The 17,881-nt window shown below is 34.8% G+C and overlaps 1 long non-coding RNA gene, 9 other non-coding genes and 3 pseudogenes across 41 annotated transcripts in view; all 13 read right to left on the bottom strand.

Annotated features, from left to right (window-relative positions):
* The window catches only part of LOC122419816, a 95,612-nt gene that overhangs the window by 19,779 nt on the left and 57,952 nt on the right, over positions 1-17,881 (bottom strand). For 17 of the 32 annotated variants that reach the window (XR_006263022.1, XR_006263029.1, XR_006263014.1 and 14 more), the window contains 15 exons: positions 17,158-17,241; positions 16,275-16,334; positions 15,297-15,367; positions 14,841-14,899; positions 13,825-13,908; positions 12,860-12,935; positions 10,666-10,736; positions 9,765-9,829; positions 8,748-8,829; positions 7,926-8,001; positions 6,666-6,755; positions 4,064-6,000; positions 3,331-3,422; positions 2,729-2,806; positions 110-1,660 (listed from right to left, as the gene is read on the bottom strand). This is a non-coding gene — a long non-coding RNA (uncharacterized LOC122419816). Of the gene's footprint in view, positions 1-109; positions 1,661-2,728; positions 2,807-3,330; positions 3,423-4,063; positions 6,001-6,665; positions 6,756-7,925; positions 8,002-8,747; positions 8,830-9,764; positions 9,830-10,665; positions 10,978-12,859; positions 12,936-13,824; positions 13,909-14,840; positions 14,900-15,296; positions 15,368-16,274; positions 16,335-16,801; positions 16,941-17,157; positions 17,866-17,881 lie in introns of those variants that run through there. The other 15 variants (XR_006263037.1, XR_006263028.1, XR_006263038.1 and 12 more) reach the window with 13 other exon arrangements.
* On the bottom strand, positions 691-762 carry LOC122419868. The gene has a single exon (XR_006263080.1). It is a non-coding gene; the product is annotated as a small nucleolar RNA SNORD113/SNORD114 family (small nucleolar RNA).
* Positions 2,952-3,026, bottom strand: LOC122419878. The gene has a single exon (XR_006263089.1). It is a non-coding gene; the product is annotated as a small nucleolar RNA SNORD113/SNORD114 family (small nucleolar RNA).
* Positions 3,894-3,965, bottom strand: LOC122419872. Its single transcript, XR_006263084.1, has one exon. It is a non-coding gene; the product is annotated as a small nucleolar RNA SNORD113/SNORD114 family (small nucleolar RNA).
* On the bottom strand, positions 6,482-6,554 carry LOC122419880. Its single transcript, XR_006263091.1, has one exon. It is a non-coding gene; the product is annotated as a small nucleolar RNA SNORD113/SNORD114 family (small nucleolar RNA).
* LOC122419892 lies at positions 7,223-7,296 on the bottom strand. The gene has a single exon (XR_006263101.1). It is a non-coding gene; the product is annotated as a small nucleolar RNA SNORD113/SNORD114 family (small nucleolar RNA).
* LOC122419877 lies at positions 8,279-8,352 on the bottom strand. The gene has a single exon (XR_006263088.1). It is a non-coding gene; the product is annotated as a small nucleolar RNA SNORD113/SNORD114 family (small nucleolar RNA).
* LOC122419900 lies at positions 12,561-12,620 on the bottom strand (annotated as a pseudogene).
* LOC122419876 lies at positions 13,410-13,487 on the bottom strand (annotated as a pseudogene).
* Positions 14,592-14,666, bottom strand: LOC122419871. Its single transcript, XR_006263083.1, has one exon. It is a non-coding gene; the product is annotated as a small nucleolar RNA SNORD113/SNORD114 family (small nucleolar RNA).
* On the bottom strand, positions 15,117-15,191 carry LOC122419873. Its single transcript, XR_006263085.1, has one exon. It is a non-coding gene; the product is annotated as a small nucleolar RNA SNORD113/SNORD114 family (small nucleolar RNA).
* Positions 16,796-16,868, bottom strand: LOC122419883. Its single transcript, XR_006263094.1, has one exon. It is a non-coding gene; the product is annotated as a small nucleolar RNA SNORD113/SNORD114 family (small nucleolar RNA).
* LOC122419886 lies at positions 17,761-17,837 on the bottom strand (annotated as a pseudogene).

Raw genomic sequence — 17,881 nt, 5'->3', positions numbered from 1 at the left:
ATTTACCACTGAACTATGGGCAACATTTTTATTAATTTCATACTTTTTAATAATACCATGAGCACCCTCAAACAAAACACCCAAGTCAAGAGTCTGGCGCATTATTTACCTTGGGGTTTTCCTGACACGGAGACAGCCGATGACTGAACACAGTGAAAGCTGAAGCAGCAGGAACACCCCTTCTGAAGAATAACAACCAGACAAGGTGACAAAAATATTCAGATATTCTCCCCATTGATCCAATAATCTGCGATTCATTTGCACAGTTACTTAGTCATTTACTAAATGATGATAATATCGACTTCTTTTTCCCTTAATGAATCTAATGTCAAATCGATTACTGACTCAGTCAGTAACTATTACCTATCATTTTCCACATCACTCTTAACCAAAGAGATAACATCTTTCTAGGACTTTTTTACCTAATGGATATCAGTCTTTTCAATATATATTAATGTATTAGTCTATGTTGGTATTATTTCCCAAAACCACATATTTTTATTATTGAAAAGTCTTTAGAGTCATCATTATTTATTTTATAAATTTGCAACTAACTATTTCATTCATCAAATCATAAAAATAGAAAACAAAATGCATGGTCATAATAACCAAAACAAATATCTTTTTATATTCATAACCTTTGACTATAGGATCACTTCAAACAACACAATGGAATAGATTCCATTTGCATTGGATCTCAGAGTTCCAGAGATGTATTCATCATACATGACTCATACGCCACGGGTAGTCATCACTGATCCAATATTGACCCTCTTTTTCTAAATACATTTCTATTTCTTTATTGTATAAATCATAAATTCACTAACAATTTTAGCAGTGCAATTAAAAACACAGGAGCTTTGGTGTATACAGAATTACTGCTAGTTTAATATATCTCACATTAATAGTCATTTTCCATTTAGGATTAATCAGTACAATGGTTCATATATACATACTAAACAGAAATGTAGCTACCTTCTTCACTCTTATTCCACATTTCTTAATGATTGAGTGAATTTCTTTAATAAAAAATACTGAAAATGGAACTTCAATTATTACTCATATTAATCTCCATTCTCTTATTATTCAGAGGCAACCACAGATCTGGTGCCCACGACAGATTCTATATCATCTCTAGTGCATTCATTCTGAGGAGCGCAAAACACAGAAGGGGATGAAAATATTGAGACCAAATCGCCACTGATCCTTACTTGGGGCATTTCATTTATACCACATTTAATTATTCATTACTTATTCTATGTTTATTTCTTAAACTTCTTAAAAGAAGTTTAAGTTTATTCTGAAAAAGAATAAATAAATGGCTATTATATAAGCATGTCTATAGCATTCTGGCCAAAGAAGTGACCCTCTCCAGTTTAACGGGAGTCACAATTTTGAATTTTTATTCACAATACCTTTTCTAAAAAGAAGATACTCATATGAGAACACTTTCACAAGTTTTCCTTACATGTTTATTTATGTGTTTAATGATTTCATTATAGATTCATTGTTAATAACTACCATAACTATGAAAGTAACAAGAATATGATCTTTTTGATACCAGACAACAACAATTTCAACAAAGAACATAGACTACTTATATTCTGTGTCGGATCTCAGAAAGACACTTCAGAAATGTTTTCATCCTTCAGGACTCTTCCTGGAACGATAAGCATAATTGGTCCATGTGTGTGTCTCTGTGTTTTTTCATTTCTATTTGTTTATTGACTAAACAAGTAATCCATTCATAAACATTTTAAAACTCTATTATTCAAAAAATGTAACAAGCCCAGGACATCACTACTGTGTAAATAGTTCAATTTCACAGCAATGTGATTTCAGCATCTTTTTTTAAATTAGATGCTGTTTCTGAATCATATATTCATCAACTAATATTTCATCAAATTCTCTATTTTTTCACTGAGCTATAATTGACTTTTTGTTACTCAGTATGAAAATTTCAAAGTGTAACCTTAATACACAGATACACACAAATAACACAAACACAGAAACCAACAAATCCATGATAAACTTGACTAAATTTCTTTCAGGTAAAAATAAGCAAACAAACCCAGACAAGAAGTTGGCTATTACTGACAACTTAGCTTTCTATTTCTAACACAGAGATGCAATTGTAAGGCACAAAATCAGGGGGAAAGGCTAAATTAAAATTTTAACACTCTGTACTTCGAAAATACTCAACAAAGCCTTGTTATAGCTAATATATCTCTGCAGAAACTCTTATCTCATACTGTCTCATACTTATTGTAAGATTTCACAATGCATTAATCAATAGAAAGCTTCATATTCGTTACTTATTTATCAATGATTTGATTATCTGGTCTTATTTGACTATCTGGAGAAGGGAATGGCAACCCACTCCAGCATCTTGCCTGCAAAATCCCATGGATAGAGGAGCCTGGTGGGCTACAGTCCATGGGGTCACGAAGTGTTAGACACAACTGAGTGATTAACATTATTTGATTATATTTCAAACATCTTATTGGAAAAATAATTACCAATAGAAACCAGCAAAAAGAGTTAAAGAGCAGGGAATGCTCAAAATGGTCTCCTGGCTCCTAAAAAAATGCATTCCAACACAATACCTCAGACTCCATAAAATGTATTCATAACACACAACTCACATGAAACTAGTGGGCATCAATCATCCAATGTTACCTTCTTTCACCTCATTTATTTCTATATTATTTATTGAATAAATACTCACCTGGCTCTCTGTCTCGTAGCAACCTGAAGCACATGACCTTGATCATCATGGAGGCTGAAATCACCATGAGCTTCTATTCTGAAAAGTACCAAGCAGAAAAGGAGAGCACAAAGATAGAAATTTGCCCTTCATGGTTGTGTACTCATGCTTTTTGATACTTTCATTGGCTCAATTACTGAAACCAATGAAAATTCATGAAGAGAAAGACCATATTTCTTTTCTATTGGACCTCAGAGTTCCAGACATGTATTATTCGTCATCGATGACTCATTCACTGGCGTAGATCATCATGGATCCAGAAACCATGACTTTTCATTCGATATTGGTAACTGATTCATGCCTTAATTCACTAATGGCAATTTTAACACTATGGGGTTAAAAGGAGGCCAACGAGGTGTCATATGGCTCATAGGTCTCTAGAAATTTTTCACATCATTCCATCTCTGCCTTACCCCTTACGCGTTACCCCTGCATCACTTCCTTGTTCATCAAGAAACTGATAAAAGTGGCCTTCTTTCATTTTCTGTCACCTAAGGTAGCAGTGAAATCTTTACTTTTAGAGAAACCACCTTAGAACAGATGAGGAATGAGATGATTCTCACATGGGTCTAGGTTCTATGGTCCCAACAGCAAAGATGCCATCCTAGGCCAGTGCTCCATGAGGAATCCCTCCATCAGATCCCGTGCATTCACTCTGAGAAGTAAAAAACACAGCAGATCATCAGGATCGTGGAGACTCTCTCCACAGCTCCCTGCTTCCATTCAGGCTTTCCTTAACTTAGGGTATGTGGGAAGTCTCTTGAAAACAAACTACCTGGATCTTACTGTAGAGCCAGAAGACAAAGGCTGACTATTACTTATCCTGTCCCCGCCATCCTTTCCCTAAGTGCTAACATTTATGGCCCATGGCTTCCTCATTGAAATTTGAGGTGTCCTTGCTGTATTCTACCTTGTCTCAACCCATGCTTCCCGGATTGGCAGTTGTCTTCCACTTTTCACCTTTATATCTCGTCATGTGTTTAGGAAGACCTACTCTATTTGTCCATTCTACTCAACAGAAGGTCCCAGCATCCAAACAAGGACCACTAATGAGACCCTCATGCATTCTTGACCTCTGCTAAAGTCATTCCTGTCAGGATAATGGATGGACCTGATTCTATTTGCATTGGACCTCAGAGTTCCAATCACGCATTCATCATTCACAATTCATATGCCACCAGTAGTCACCATCGATCCAATGTTGTTGCTTCTTCTCTTCACTGATTTCTACATTCTTTAATCATTAATTCCACACATCTCTCCTAGTACACCCCCTTAAATGTGATCATTACTCACACGGGTTTCAACAACCATAAGGTCCATGACCACGGACTACTGACAGTTTATTCAGCTCAAAGGCGTCGATTCCCATGAATAGAGTCCAGTCCATGAAAATGAAAGAAAAAGAGAGAGAAAGAAAAATTTAGGGCCACTGATTCTTCCACTCCAAATTTCATGTTCTGAATCATGAGGAATTAATACCTATTTCATAATGCAAAGATATTGTTTTCTGGAAATAAAACTATACTCAAATCTGAGAGTATACAAACAATACAAGTGACTCTTCTGTAGTACATCTACATGTGTTTAGGAAGACCTACTCTATTTGCCAAGGAGTTGACCTCTTAGGTTCATGTGCTGCTAAATGTGTATCCACAGAGGCAATTTTTATCATTATTTCTTGCAGGACCGCAAGTGTCCAGAGGAGACACTGACTGACATTTTCTACTCAATCTAGTAGGTATATCCTTTCAAGGGACCTGTCTTTTGATAACAAGAAATCTAAATTCACTAACCCAACATAAGAATATAACTTATAGATTCCCAATATCTGTCCACAGGAAGAAAGAAAAGTAGACAAGAGGAGATATGCTATCATGGCCCTCAGGTTTCCAGATACCCTGGGTTACTTGCCCACCCCTCATCTTCTACCCAAGTTCATCTTTGGGTCCCTAAGGCGCAGTTGTAGGTCTTTCATTCATTCATTTTGATCATATAAATCATCATGAATCATCATTATATGAATTAATCATATAATGCTTCATATTAATCCCATATTTCACACTGGGCTATCTGGATTTCATTGATTGTATTTCACAGTTTGCAATAATAAAGTCAATACCTTTAAACAAAACATTGAAACTAAGACCAAAATTTCTCTATTACTCATATGGCCTCCACAGTCCTAAAACATGAATACAACAAGAGATCTCATGACTGTGGAAGAATGCTCCTAAGAGTTTAAGTGTACCCATTCTAAGGAGTACAGAGCAGAGAACATGATAAAATGGAGACCTTATCGCCACTGATCCATGTTTTCCACCTTTCATTTACTCATTTAGGCATTTATTAATTTTTCCTAGTGTAGCATTTTTTTCTCTTAACAAAAGAAACCCTTAAACGTGAAACTGACCCAGAACAACAATGCTGGCTCTTACATATCAGTGTCTTTATGACCTTTTCAGTAAGAAGGCAAAATGCCTAGCTTAATGGGCATGAATGCTGTCAATTTTATCAATAATATTTCCTGCCTCACCACATATGTTCCTAGTGGACAACCTTCCCTTTCTGCTTTTTACATGTCCTTTTACATTTTTAACAGTTTGCATATTGATTATCATTAATACATTTAAATCTGTATTACATTTAAATCATTTAAATCATTTAAATCAAATCATTTAAAATCAAAAATACATTTAAATCAAAATGGAATATGATGTTTGTGCTTTCCTGACATCCATCTCTGGGGTTATTTAAAATCAAAGATTGACTAGATTTTGCTTTGTGAGGTATCAGGGTTACACCATAGACTCCCATGCTTCCAGTCATATGGTCCAGGAGGGGCTCTTTCCCTACCAAAATCTACATTTGTTTATTAATTCATGATTATTTAAATGCACGTAAGTTATGCAAATAAATCATGGTTAAGACCCTTGAATATCTCTGACATCCATCTAAACAATCATTTCCGCTGACACTCAACTCTTTCATTAACTGATCTCAGTGCTTCATCTATGGATTAATTGTCATATTGCTTTGCATCGATGGTATTTGACATCAGATTTCTGGAATTTTTATGATATTTAATTTTTAATATCTTTTAAAAATATGGCTTAATCCAAGACAAGTACATTGACTAGTACTCACATTGATCTCCATTGTCCTAACATACAGATGCAACCACAGGGCTCCAGGCCATGGAAGATGCTTAAGTCAGTTCAAGGGCATCCATTCTGAGGAGTACATGGCAGAGCAAATGATAAAAAATTCAGAATCTAATCTTCATTGATCCTTGCTTTTGCATTTCATTTTTAGTGATTTAGACAATCATTAATTTAGAATACTCTAAATTAATTCATTTTCTCTTAAGAAAATGAAACTTAAAACTTGTCCCTAACAAGGAAATGAGCAGTGACTATGATTATTGTCTATATTATTCTTACCCCAAAATTTAACAGTCATGCACTGTTTCTCTTTGGACTTATTTTCAAATTTATTAACAGTATTTCTTGCATGACCACACAGTTTTTCAACTGGATAAGGATATATTCATCCAGCTTTATTTACATATTTATAGATTATTTCATTTCTCCAGTTATAACAATAAAGTGAAAATGCATGAATGAACACAGAAAAAAATGAGATTCCTGTATGTTCCTGATTTTGATCTATGGGATCTTTACAAGCAGAGATAACGCATTGAATTTCCTTCTCCTGGACCTCAGAGTTTCAGGCACACATTATTTATCATCTATGATTCAAACCATCAGTCATCATCATTAGTCCAGGACCGGCACAATTTCTCTTTGTTTATTAACTCATTAATTCACACTAATCATACAGTAAATACTCTTAAGTAAATACTCAAACCAACACAAGAACTTCTACTATTACTTACACTGGTCACCATACTTCTAATGAATATATAGAGGCAACCAAAGGGCTTGGGATCATGGAAGATGGTTAAATCACCTCAAGTGTGTCCAGTCTGTGGAGTACAGAGCATACTAGTTTATAAAAAAAGATTAGGATCTTATCTACATTGATCCTTCCTTTCCACATCACTTACTCCATTTTTTATGTATGTATTAATTTTTCATTACACATACACATTTTTTCTATTAACAATGAGAACAAACTCAACCTTGGAACTGATCCAGAATAGAACTGACTCTTAATTATCCATGTCTACATGATCCTTAGCCAAAGAAGTAACATATTTGATCCATTTATTTCTCAATGGGCTTCAGTATTTTCAAAACTAATAGTAATATATCTTGCCTCACCTCATGGTTGAATAATGCTTCATTTTTTCCTTCCTCCTTCTCTAATGATTCTATGATCCATTAACAATAAACCTAAATCTATAAACCTAAGAACATGACATTTGTGTATTTCTGACAGTTGTCTATAAGATCCTTTCCAAATTAAAGTTTGAACACATTATTTTGGGAGTTGGATTTCAGTGTTTCAGGTACTTCTTTTCATCATCTACAACTCATATGCCACCAGTCATCATGACTGTTATGTGGTTCATTTCTAATGTTTGGGTCTTGTTTTCTTCATGGGTATCTATATTTTTACTGATCAAATTATTAATAATTATTAAATTATTAATTTTTTCATAATAAGGAAAAAATAATTCATTATGAAAAAGCAAAGAGTAAGATTCTACAGTCTGTCTATATAATCATTTCCCACATGGACCATATCTCTTCTGTTATTCAGTATCAATGTTGCCAAGTCACTTCAGTCGTGCCTAACTCTGCGACCCCATAGACGGCAGCCCACCAGGCTCCCCCGTCCCTGGGATTCTCCAGGCAAGAACACTGGAGTGGGTTGCCTGCCATTTCCTTCTCCAATGCATGAAAGGAAAAGTGAACGTGAAGTCGCTCAGTCATGTCTGATTCTTAGCGACACCATGGACTGCAGCCTACCAGGCTCCTCCATCCATGGGATTTTCCAGGCGAGAGTACTGGAGTGGGTTGCCATTGCCTTCTCCGCAATATCAATGTTACATGCTATCAGTTAATCAACATGTTTCATAGGTATTTATCATTGATAATAGCTAACTTTTTAATTTAAGAATTTTTAATAATACCAAACACACGCTTAAATGAAGACTCAAACGAAGACAAGACTTTTGATCATGACCCACCTTGGCCTCTTTCCTGACAGAGACATTACGATGATCTTCATTGTGGCAGGAGCTGAGGTCCACTCCAGTGTCTGTTCTGAAGAGTAGCAAGCATAGAAAGTGATAAAAAAGACTGAGACATTCTAACCATTAATCCATACTTTCTATCATTCACATACATAGTAATTTAGGTATTTATTAATTTATAGTAATATTTATTATTTTTCTCTTAATCAATCAGATATTAACTTTACTCTCCTATTGATTCTATTACAAAAATATTTTTAAAATCTGTGACCACAAGTCGAAAAACAGATCCTTGCACATATGGGAGAAATGTCTAAAGCAACGTTTTCTACCAGATTCTTTCTGTGTTGGACCTCAGAGCTCCTGACACGTAGTATTCACTATACATGACTCATATGCGCCAGTCATCATCATTGGTCCAGATTTTACCCTTAGTCTTCATTTTTTGTTTAATACAGTCATTCACAAATAACAAAATTAATTTGTGTAAATCACGAAGACCTAAGTAGTTTCTGGAAAATTCCTAACATATGTCTCCTAACAGACTCAATGTTTAATATACCAATTAATCAACATCATGCTTCATACCAACACCACCTTCATTGTCAGGCTATGGTTGGCCTTCCATCATTATATTTCATAGATTTTTTTTTGGCTGCATAGCATGTGGGATCATAGTTCCCTCAAAAGGGATTGAACCCATATCCCTTGCAGCGGAACCATGGAATTTCAACCACTAGACTGCCAGGGAAGTTCCAAGTCTTTAAACAGTGAATACCATTAGCTACCTCAACAAGAAATTTAACTATTACTTACACTGGTTCCCACACATAGATGCAGCCATAAGTTTTCTGATCACAGGAATCATGGGAAACTTGAACAGCATTGAGAACCCACCCTGAGGAGTACAAAGCATAGCAGATGATAAAATAATTCAGGCCTTATGTCCAATGATCACTGCTTCCACATTTCATTTCCTTAGTCATTTAAATATATACTAATTGATCTTAATAATTCTGCCTCACGTCCTAAAGAAAGAACAACTCTGAACTCACTACTGGCACAGAGCATTAGCAGTGACTATATATTATCTCTGCCTATGCATGAGATAGCTAGCTAAAGAGGTAATACCCTTGATCCAATTACTTCTTAAAAAATACTCATACTTCCAAATTAAATTAATAGTATTTCTTGTCTCGTCTCCCATAATTGAACAAAACTTTACTCTCCTCATCTGTATTTACTCAAGTAATTGAATGGATTTGTTATTGATTTTTTTTGTAATAATAATGCCATCAAAATTCATGAACCACTAAGGTCCAAGAACTTTGTCCAGGACTAAGTTCTGGGACTAGCACTCCTAGCCTGCCTCGGGATCACATCCACCAGAGACAATAGACTAGATCTCTTTCTATGTAGTACAACTCAGTGCCAGATACAGGTCACCCATCACCCCTGATTCACACCCTACCAGCTGTCCTTTGTTGGTCCACGATTTGCCCTCTTTCTCCTCATTCATTTGCACACTTGTTGATTTTTAATTTTTAATTGAGTAATATTAATAAAAAAATTTACATGAAGCACAAAACCTTAAAAACAAGAGCCTCAAGTATTCTTAACATCTGTACATACAATAATTTCCCTCAGCAATTCTCTCTTCCATTAATCAGTCTAGGTTTGCACCTACTCATTAAGAACCATGTGTGACATATGAATTCCATGATGGGCCACAGCTAACTTCTTAGATTATACTTAATGCATGTTTTTAACAAAACAGTGAATATTCTTAAACAAGACAGCCCCACCAGGGTAAGAGCTTGGCCTATTACTCACATTTGTCTCTTTGCTAATACAGAATTCACTGCCATGGCAGAAGGCTTACGTCAGTTCAGTTCATTCTGAGTATAAGGAATGCAGATAAGAAAATCTTGAGACATTCATCCCATTAATACATGCTTTTCTCATGGCATTTTCTCAGCCATTTATGTATTTATTAGTTTATAGTGATTTATTTCTTTTTTTCTAAAGTAAACTACTTGAACTCAAACTCAGACTCAAAGCAAGAACAGAATAACATGTTTCCCTGCCTCTATCATTCTTCCCCCAACTGCAACCTCCTGACCCATTTATTACTTAATGAGAACCTCCTTAATGAGGGTAGAAGTTATATTAATAGTAATTCATGCCTCACCACATATTTTCATATTTGGATATGCTTCACCCTTTTCATTTTATACACTGACATATTTATTTATTCTTCCATTTAATTATTTAAGATAATAAAATCCAAATTCATTAAGCACCAAAGACTGAGAATACAATCCCTGAACATTACTGAAGTCTACCCCTTTCCACAGATGTAAACATAATTTTTTTGTCATGGACCTCAGTAGTTTGTAGATGTTTTGATCATAAAAAATATTTCAAAATGCATTCCATTCCCATCATTGGTCCATGGTGGGCCTCTTTTTCATAGTGTGAACACTTTGTGCATGTCTGACTCTTTGTGACCCTATGGACTATAGCCCGCTAGGCTCCTCTGCCCATGGGATTCTCCAGGCAAGAATACTGGAGTGGGCTGCCATGCCCTCTTCCAGGGGATCTTCCTTACCCAGGGATCGAACCCACATTTCCTGCGTCTCCTGCACAGCAGAGAGATTCTTTACCGCTGAGCCACCGAGGAAGCCCATGAACCCAATATCAGAACTAAACTATTGACTAGTATTATACTTACATCTCCAATGTGCTCTTCTCATGATGAAAATATCTTACATTGCTATCAACTAAGGAATATTTAGGGAAAACCTAAAACAAAAATTTAAAGAGCTATAAAAATGGATGACAGGGACTCAAACTGTTTTTAAAATCATCCCAAATGATCAAATTTATCATAATCAAATTAATCATAAATTTTCATTTCTCATCATTCATACAGATCTGTCCTTATTCGATTTTCTTCATCTATGTAGTCATATACTCATTTCTTAAACATACTGGCAGCCTAGAGATCTTGGTCTTTTCAGTCCAGGTGTACCCATTTAGTGGTCTGTAAAAATGATGTTAAAAGAATGAGACATTTTCACCATGCATGCATCCTCAGTCATATCTGACTCTTTGCAACCCCACTGACAGTAGCCCGCCAGGCACCCTTGTCCATGGGATTTTCCAGGCAAGAATACTGGAGTGGTTGCCCTTTCCTACTCCAGGGGATCTTCCCAAACCAGGGATCGAACCCACATCTCCTGTGTCTCCTGTAGGTGGACTCTTTCCCACCTGAGCCACACTAACATACAGCAAGACCACTACTCTAGAAACATTACTTCCTGATAGGCAGAATTAGCAGAACTTGGGAACATATTAGGAAGGCAGATTAGTGGAACCCACACTAATTGTATTGAGTCAGAAATGCTGACACTGGGACCAGCAATCTGTCATCTAACAAGCCCTTTGGGTGATTCTGATCAAGTGTGAGAACAGTGCTGTACATTAACTGAACAGAGAGGTAACACCCTTGATCTACTGGTTTCTTAATGTAATGCTGCACTTCAGGACTATTTGAACAAAAATTTCTATCTATCCATCTACCTATTGATTCTTTAATTTATTCTCATAGACTACTGTAACAAGTCCCCAGGATCTATCTAAACCCCAGAATTAGATTCTTGAAAATTACAGAAATCTAACTAAAGACTTATTCCCATGGATAATAATATCAAATCTCCTTTTGAAATGAACTTCAATGATGCAGAAATGAATTAATCACAAGACACATTCAGAAAGCATTCCATTCACATCATAGGTTCCTGCTTGACTCTTTCTCATTTAAATTCTACATTCTTTAAAGATGTAAAAAAGAACCACCATGGACCCACTATCCACTCCACATTCAAACACTGTAAATGTTTTACATTTTCCTGCAGGTTGCTTCACTAAATTAATAGCTTAGATTTTTTTCAACAAAGGAATGTTTATAAACTGTGGTGCAAACCTAATCTGGAATAATAAGTAGCTGTGAAATAGAATGTAAAAGCCTCAAACTTTTAGAAAATTATATTGAATTCGAAGACTTCATAAAACTTGCCACACTGCGTATCTTCAGCATATATCCACATTTGGTCTTCTCTGACTTTATTTGCTGGTAGCTATTTATTAGTAATTTTAATTTTCATCTGTCCATTCTTTAATTCATGAAGTAATTTGACAAACTATTCATGTTTTTAAATAAAATGAAAAATGTCAATAGTGTGGGTGCATACAAGGTCACTTCATTTGTGTCCAAGTCTTTGCAGCTCTTTGCCACCCTATGGATCATCCCCTGCCAGACTATTCTGTCCATAGGATTCTCCAGGGAAGAGTACTGTAGTGCATTGCCATGCCCTCCTGCAGGTGTGATCCTTCTGATCAAGGTATCGAAATGGTGTCTCTTACGCCTCCTGTATTGGCAGATGAGTTGGGCATTCCTCTTTATCTATTCACTTCTATTTTATTCTACCATCAGTCCATTAGTAATAGTAAATCTTAATCTAGGATATCAAAATAAGAATGTGATTCTTAATATATTTCTAATATTCATCTACCAGATCATTTCCAAAACAGAGATTCAACTAACTATCTTTTGTGTTGGGAGTAACAGACACATAGTACTCATTGTCTATAATTCATTTGCCACCAGTTGACATCATGGGTCTATGTTTGAGTCTCTTTTCCTTCATTCATTTCTACTTCTGTATCAACGAAATTAAACTATTTCATTGATAATGATAGTATTTCATTACAGTATTTCAACATAGTATTTCATTATCAGTTAATTGATACAATGTTTCAAATGATTTGGACATAGTCTATTTTCATTATATTTATTATTTTTTATTATTACTGTTAAATCCTTAAACAAATAAACAAAGACAAGAACTTTAACTTTTACTCACCTTTGTTGCCCTCCTAACAGAGGCAACATGATGATCCTATCAGAGCAGAAGCTGAGATCAGCTTGTAGGATCCATTCTGGAAAGTACCAAGCAGAGAAGATGATAAAAAATGGAGACATTCTCTCCACTTTTTCCAACAAAAGAGTCATTTAGGTATTTACTGATTAATGGTAATATTTCTTTATTTTTCACTTGAAACAAATGAAGCATCAAAGTTGTACCTGACTCAGAGTAGAAACTATTACTTATCATTGTCTGCATCATCCTTGGATAAAGATATAATACACTTGATCCATCTAATATCAACTTCAATTTTATTAGTATTCTTTTCATGACTATATATTCCAAGAATGAACAATATTATTTCAGCCTCTTCATCTTTACTTAATCATTTGTTTATTTATTCTGCCATTTATTATTTTAGAGTAAGATTTTGTAAAAACTCACAGACACAAAGACCAAGAAGAGTATCTTTGTATTGAAAATATTCCTGACATATGTCAATAGAATCAGTAGACTCAATACAGGGACTGAGCTAGATTTCTTCGTGTTGGACCTCAGAGTTTCAGACACATGAGTACTCATCGTATATGTGACTCATACTCCACTAGTCTTCATCATTGGTCCAACTATGGAACTCTTTCTTCATTCTCATATATATTTACTGATCAATTCATCAGTTCACTAATAATAGTAAAATAAATATCTGTGAATCACAAATACTCAAGGAAAAGATCCTCAGTATCTCTAATACCTATCTATACAGGCATTTGCCACATGGAATATACTTATTTCATTGATCATCTTCATTGATATCAACACCAATTAAGCAACATAATATCTCATGTCACCTCTGTATTCATCTATAAACCATGGCTACTCTTCTTTGAATACGTTTAATGCTATTTTTATTATCACAGTGAATAAACAAACACTCACACCGACAGAATTTGACCATTACTTACATGACCCACATGTATTTATACACAGGAAAACCAGCGGAGGTCCTGATCACAGTCAGATATTTAATCAATTCAGGTGCATCCATTCTGAGGAATACAAATCAGAGCAGATGATAACAAAATTGAAGGACACTATACTAATTTTAATTTTCACATAGTTGCTTAGGAATATAGTACATTGGGATCATATTTATTAATTCATTCTTAATAAACAAAACAAGGTCAAGCTTGACACAGACCAAGAATAAAAACAATTACTGTTATTTACTGTCTGTATCATTCTCAGCCACAGAGGTCAAGGGCATGAACTTAATGAACTTCAGTATTATCAATCAATATTAAGAGTTTTTATTGACTCACCACATATATTAAGAGTGAATATAATTCAACATCTTCATTGTAACTTATTTACACTTGTACATTGATTTTTTCTTTGGGCTATTTTTCATAGTAAGATAAAAAATTGATAAACACAAGCCAAGAAAATTATTCTTTTGTTTTACTAATATTTGTCTGTAATAGTATGCCAAATAGAAGCAACAGATTATATTTTGTTTTTATTGGCCCTCGGGCTTCCCTTGTGGCTCAGCTGGTAAAGAATCTGCCTGAAGTATGGGAGACCTGAGTTCAATCCCTGGGTTGGGAAGATCCCGAAGAGAAGGGAAAGGCTACCCACACCAGTATTCTGGCCTGGAGAATACCATGGACTGTACAGTTTATGGGGTCGCAAAGAGTTGGACACAACTGAGTGACTTTCATTTTCACTTTTTTTGGACCTCAGAGTTTCAGGCACATAGTATTCACCACCCACGACTCATACGCCACCAGTCATCATCATGGGTCCATGTATGGGCCTCTATTTCCTCATTCTTATCGGCATAAGCCCATTGATTGATTCATTAGTTGACCAATATTATTATTATTCACTGTATTATAAAAAGTTTCACACTTTTATAATACAGTGAATACATGAGAAAAAAGTTCTCAAAGACATAAATATTAATTATTGTATTACTCACATCAGTCTATAGAGCCCAAGACCATGGAAGATACTTCAACCCATTGGTGTGCGTCCATTCTAAGGAGTACAGAGCAGACAAGACGAAAACAAAATTGAGACTTTCTCTGAATTGGTCTTTGTTTTCTTCATTTTGTTTACACAGTTATGAGAGTATTATTTTTCATAATTTATACTTATATATAAGTTTACATATAAAGGTAATAATGTGATCCTTAGAAAAACGATTCTAACATCTTTTCATAAGACCCCTTCAGATAGAGGCAGCAGGTTTTGACTGGACCTCAGAGTTTCAGACACAAAGTGGTCACCGTCCCTGACTCATACTCCACCAACGGTCATCACTGGTCCAGATCTGAGCCCGCTTCGTCATTCTCATGGACATTTTCCATGATTGGTGCTTTGAATTATATTTTACAAAAGCTCATTAAATACAAGAACTTGAACCTTTACTCACATTCTTCTCTAGGCTCTCAATACACAAAGGAAACCATGGAAAATTCATATATCCGCTTGAGTGCATTGATTCTGGGAGGCACAAGGAAAAGTAAATAATGAAAAATCTAAATCTTTTCTCCCTCAGTCTTTGTTGTAATCATTCATTTTTTTCATTTACTCAGGTAACTATTAACTCTTCTAAACATATGTACATTTTATCTATATATAAATTTATAACATTACAAAGTTGACATTCTCTACTTGAGACAGACCCAGGCTTATCAAACTGGAAACTACTTATCAATGTCATTGTCTGCAAGATCCTTAGAAACGGGGGTAACATCACTGGTCCATTTATTTCTCAACATGCATCAGTTTTCTCAGTTTATATTATTTCTTGCCTCACCACGTACATTCATGGGTGGACATGGCATCAGTATCACCATTATTTATCTGCATTTCATTTATTAGTTCTGTCATTGATTCATTTATATTAATAATATAGAAATCTATGAATTCAAAATTACAAGAAGAATATAATTATATATTCCAAACGTTAATCTACAGGCTCATTGATGAGAAAGGAAACAGTTTAGATTTTTGTGTGTTGGACCCCAGACTTCCAGACATGTGGCATGTGACTCTTATGCCACATTGACCTGAAGTTAGGTTTCGTTCTCTCATTCTCCTCTACATTTCTGTATACATTAATTCATCAATACACTAATTAAAATTAAATAAATATACATGAATCACAGAAACAAAAAGACAAGAGCCTCAGCATCATTCTTCTTTAGAATCATTGCCTAATTGAATATAGCTCTTTCATTAGTCACTATTGTAAAAACAGGTTAAACAACATTCTGTTTCATACATTTCCATTTGAATTGCTGGACTGGAGTTGGTCTCTTTCCTTATACTTAATACAGTTTAAATTATTACAGGGAAACCCTCAACACATCACCCAAACCAAGCACAAGCTTTAATTACTACTCACAGAGGGCTTGACGCTCCTATAGTGATGCCACCATGAACTTCTGAGTTCTGCGTCCTCTTTCTGAGAAGGACAAAGCACAACATGTAACAAAATCGAGACATTAAATCCATTATTCTGTGCACTCTGCCTTACATTTAGCCTACCAATTACTAATATACTAATTTGGGACAATACTTACAAATTTCCTTTTTAAAAAATGAGTAATATTGAACTGGCTATGGACCCAGAATAAGAACATCTCTATTAACATGAGTCAAAGAAGTTAAGGCACTCAAACCACTTGTTTTTCTTAATGGAATTCAGTACCCTCAATACATTTTAGTAGTTTTTATTGCCTCACCATATATCTCATGCTGTTAACCTTTACTTTTTAATATTTATACATTGATTCTTAATTAATTATCCACTTATAAGAAGAATCAAAATACATGAAAATAATCTAAGAAAACAGTCCATTTAGATTCCTAAAATCAGCCTTTAGGATCATTTCAAAAAGAGGCAATAGACTGTATGTCTCTTTAGTAGACCTCAGATTCCAGAATGAAGTTGTCATCGTCCGTGACTCATACTCCACCAACGGTCATCATCGATCCACATTTCAGCCTCCTTTTGTTCACTCTTCTGTACGTTAATTCCTTATTCATAGATAATAGTTTTTAAAACCCTACAATTATACATACATACAAAACCAAAGAATAAGAAACTTGAATACTCTACATCTGTCCTTAGAATCATTTATCACATGATCTGTTTCATTAATTATTCTTACTCTACTCTAAATTTTAATTTAAAAAATGCTTGGGAATAATCTCATATTTATCACTGGCCAATAAATATACTTTTTAAAAAGCTATCAAATGAAGACATGAACTTAACTACTCACATGGGCCTCTATACACCAAAGACATGGAGGCAACTAGAGAGCATGTCCGTGAAAGAACTTTTCAGTCAGCTCAACTGGTCCATTCTGAGAAATACAAAGCAGAGTAGATGATTCAATAAAAATGAGACCTTGTCTGAACTGATTTTCCATTCCATATTTTATTTATTTAAAGCACCTTGGTAGTCACTAATTTTTCATACTTTAATTTTTTCTTAACAAAAGGAATAACCTCAAATTTAAGATTGACATAGAAAATAAAACTGACTCTAATTTTCAGAAAATAAAACTGACTCTTGGTGATCCTTGATCAATTGATACCTAAGAGGCATCAGTGTTTTCAATTTCTATTAATAATAACTCTTGCCTCACCACATATCTTCACAGTTAGACAATGCCTCACTCTCTTTTATCTATTCCTTTAGTACTTCTCTAATGGTCCTTCATCTATTTATTTATACTCCTTTAATAGTTACATTATTGATCCATTAACAATAATAAATTTAATCAAAGAACTCAGGGTAAGAATACGATCTCTGTATATTTCTAGTATCTGTCTCTACAAGATCATTTCCAACAAAGGGATCTGATTAATTATGTTTTGCGTTGGACCTCAGAGTTCCATACACACATATTGTTCACCATCTATAATTCACGTGGCATCAATTGTCTTCATTGCTTCATGCTGACTCTCTTTTTCTTCATTCATTTCTACATTTGTATAAAA

Source organism: Cervus canadensis, chromosome 17, assembly GCF_019320065.1.
Source record: "Cervus canadensis isolate Bull #8, Minnesota chromosome 17, ASM1932006v1, whole genome shotgun sequence".
Classification (NCBI taxonomy): Eukaryota; Metazoa; Chordata; class Mammalia; order Artiodactyla; family Cervidae; genus Cervus; species Cervus canadensis.
This window is presented reverse-complemented; position numbering and strand designations above follow the sequence as displayed.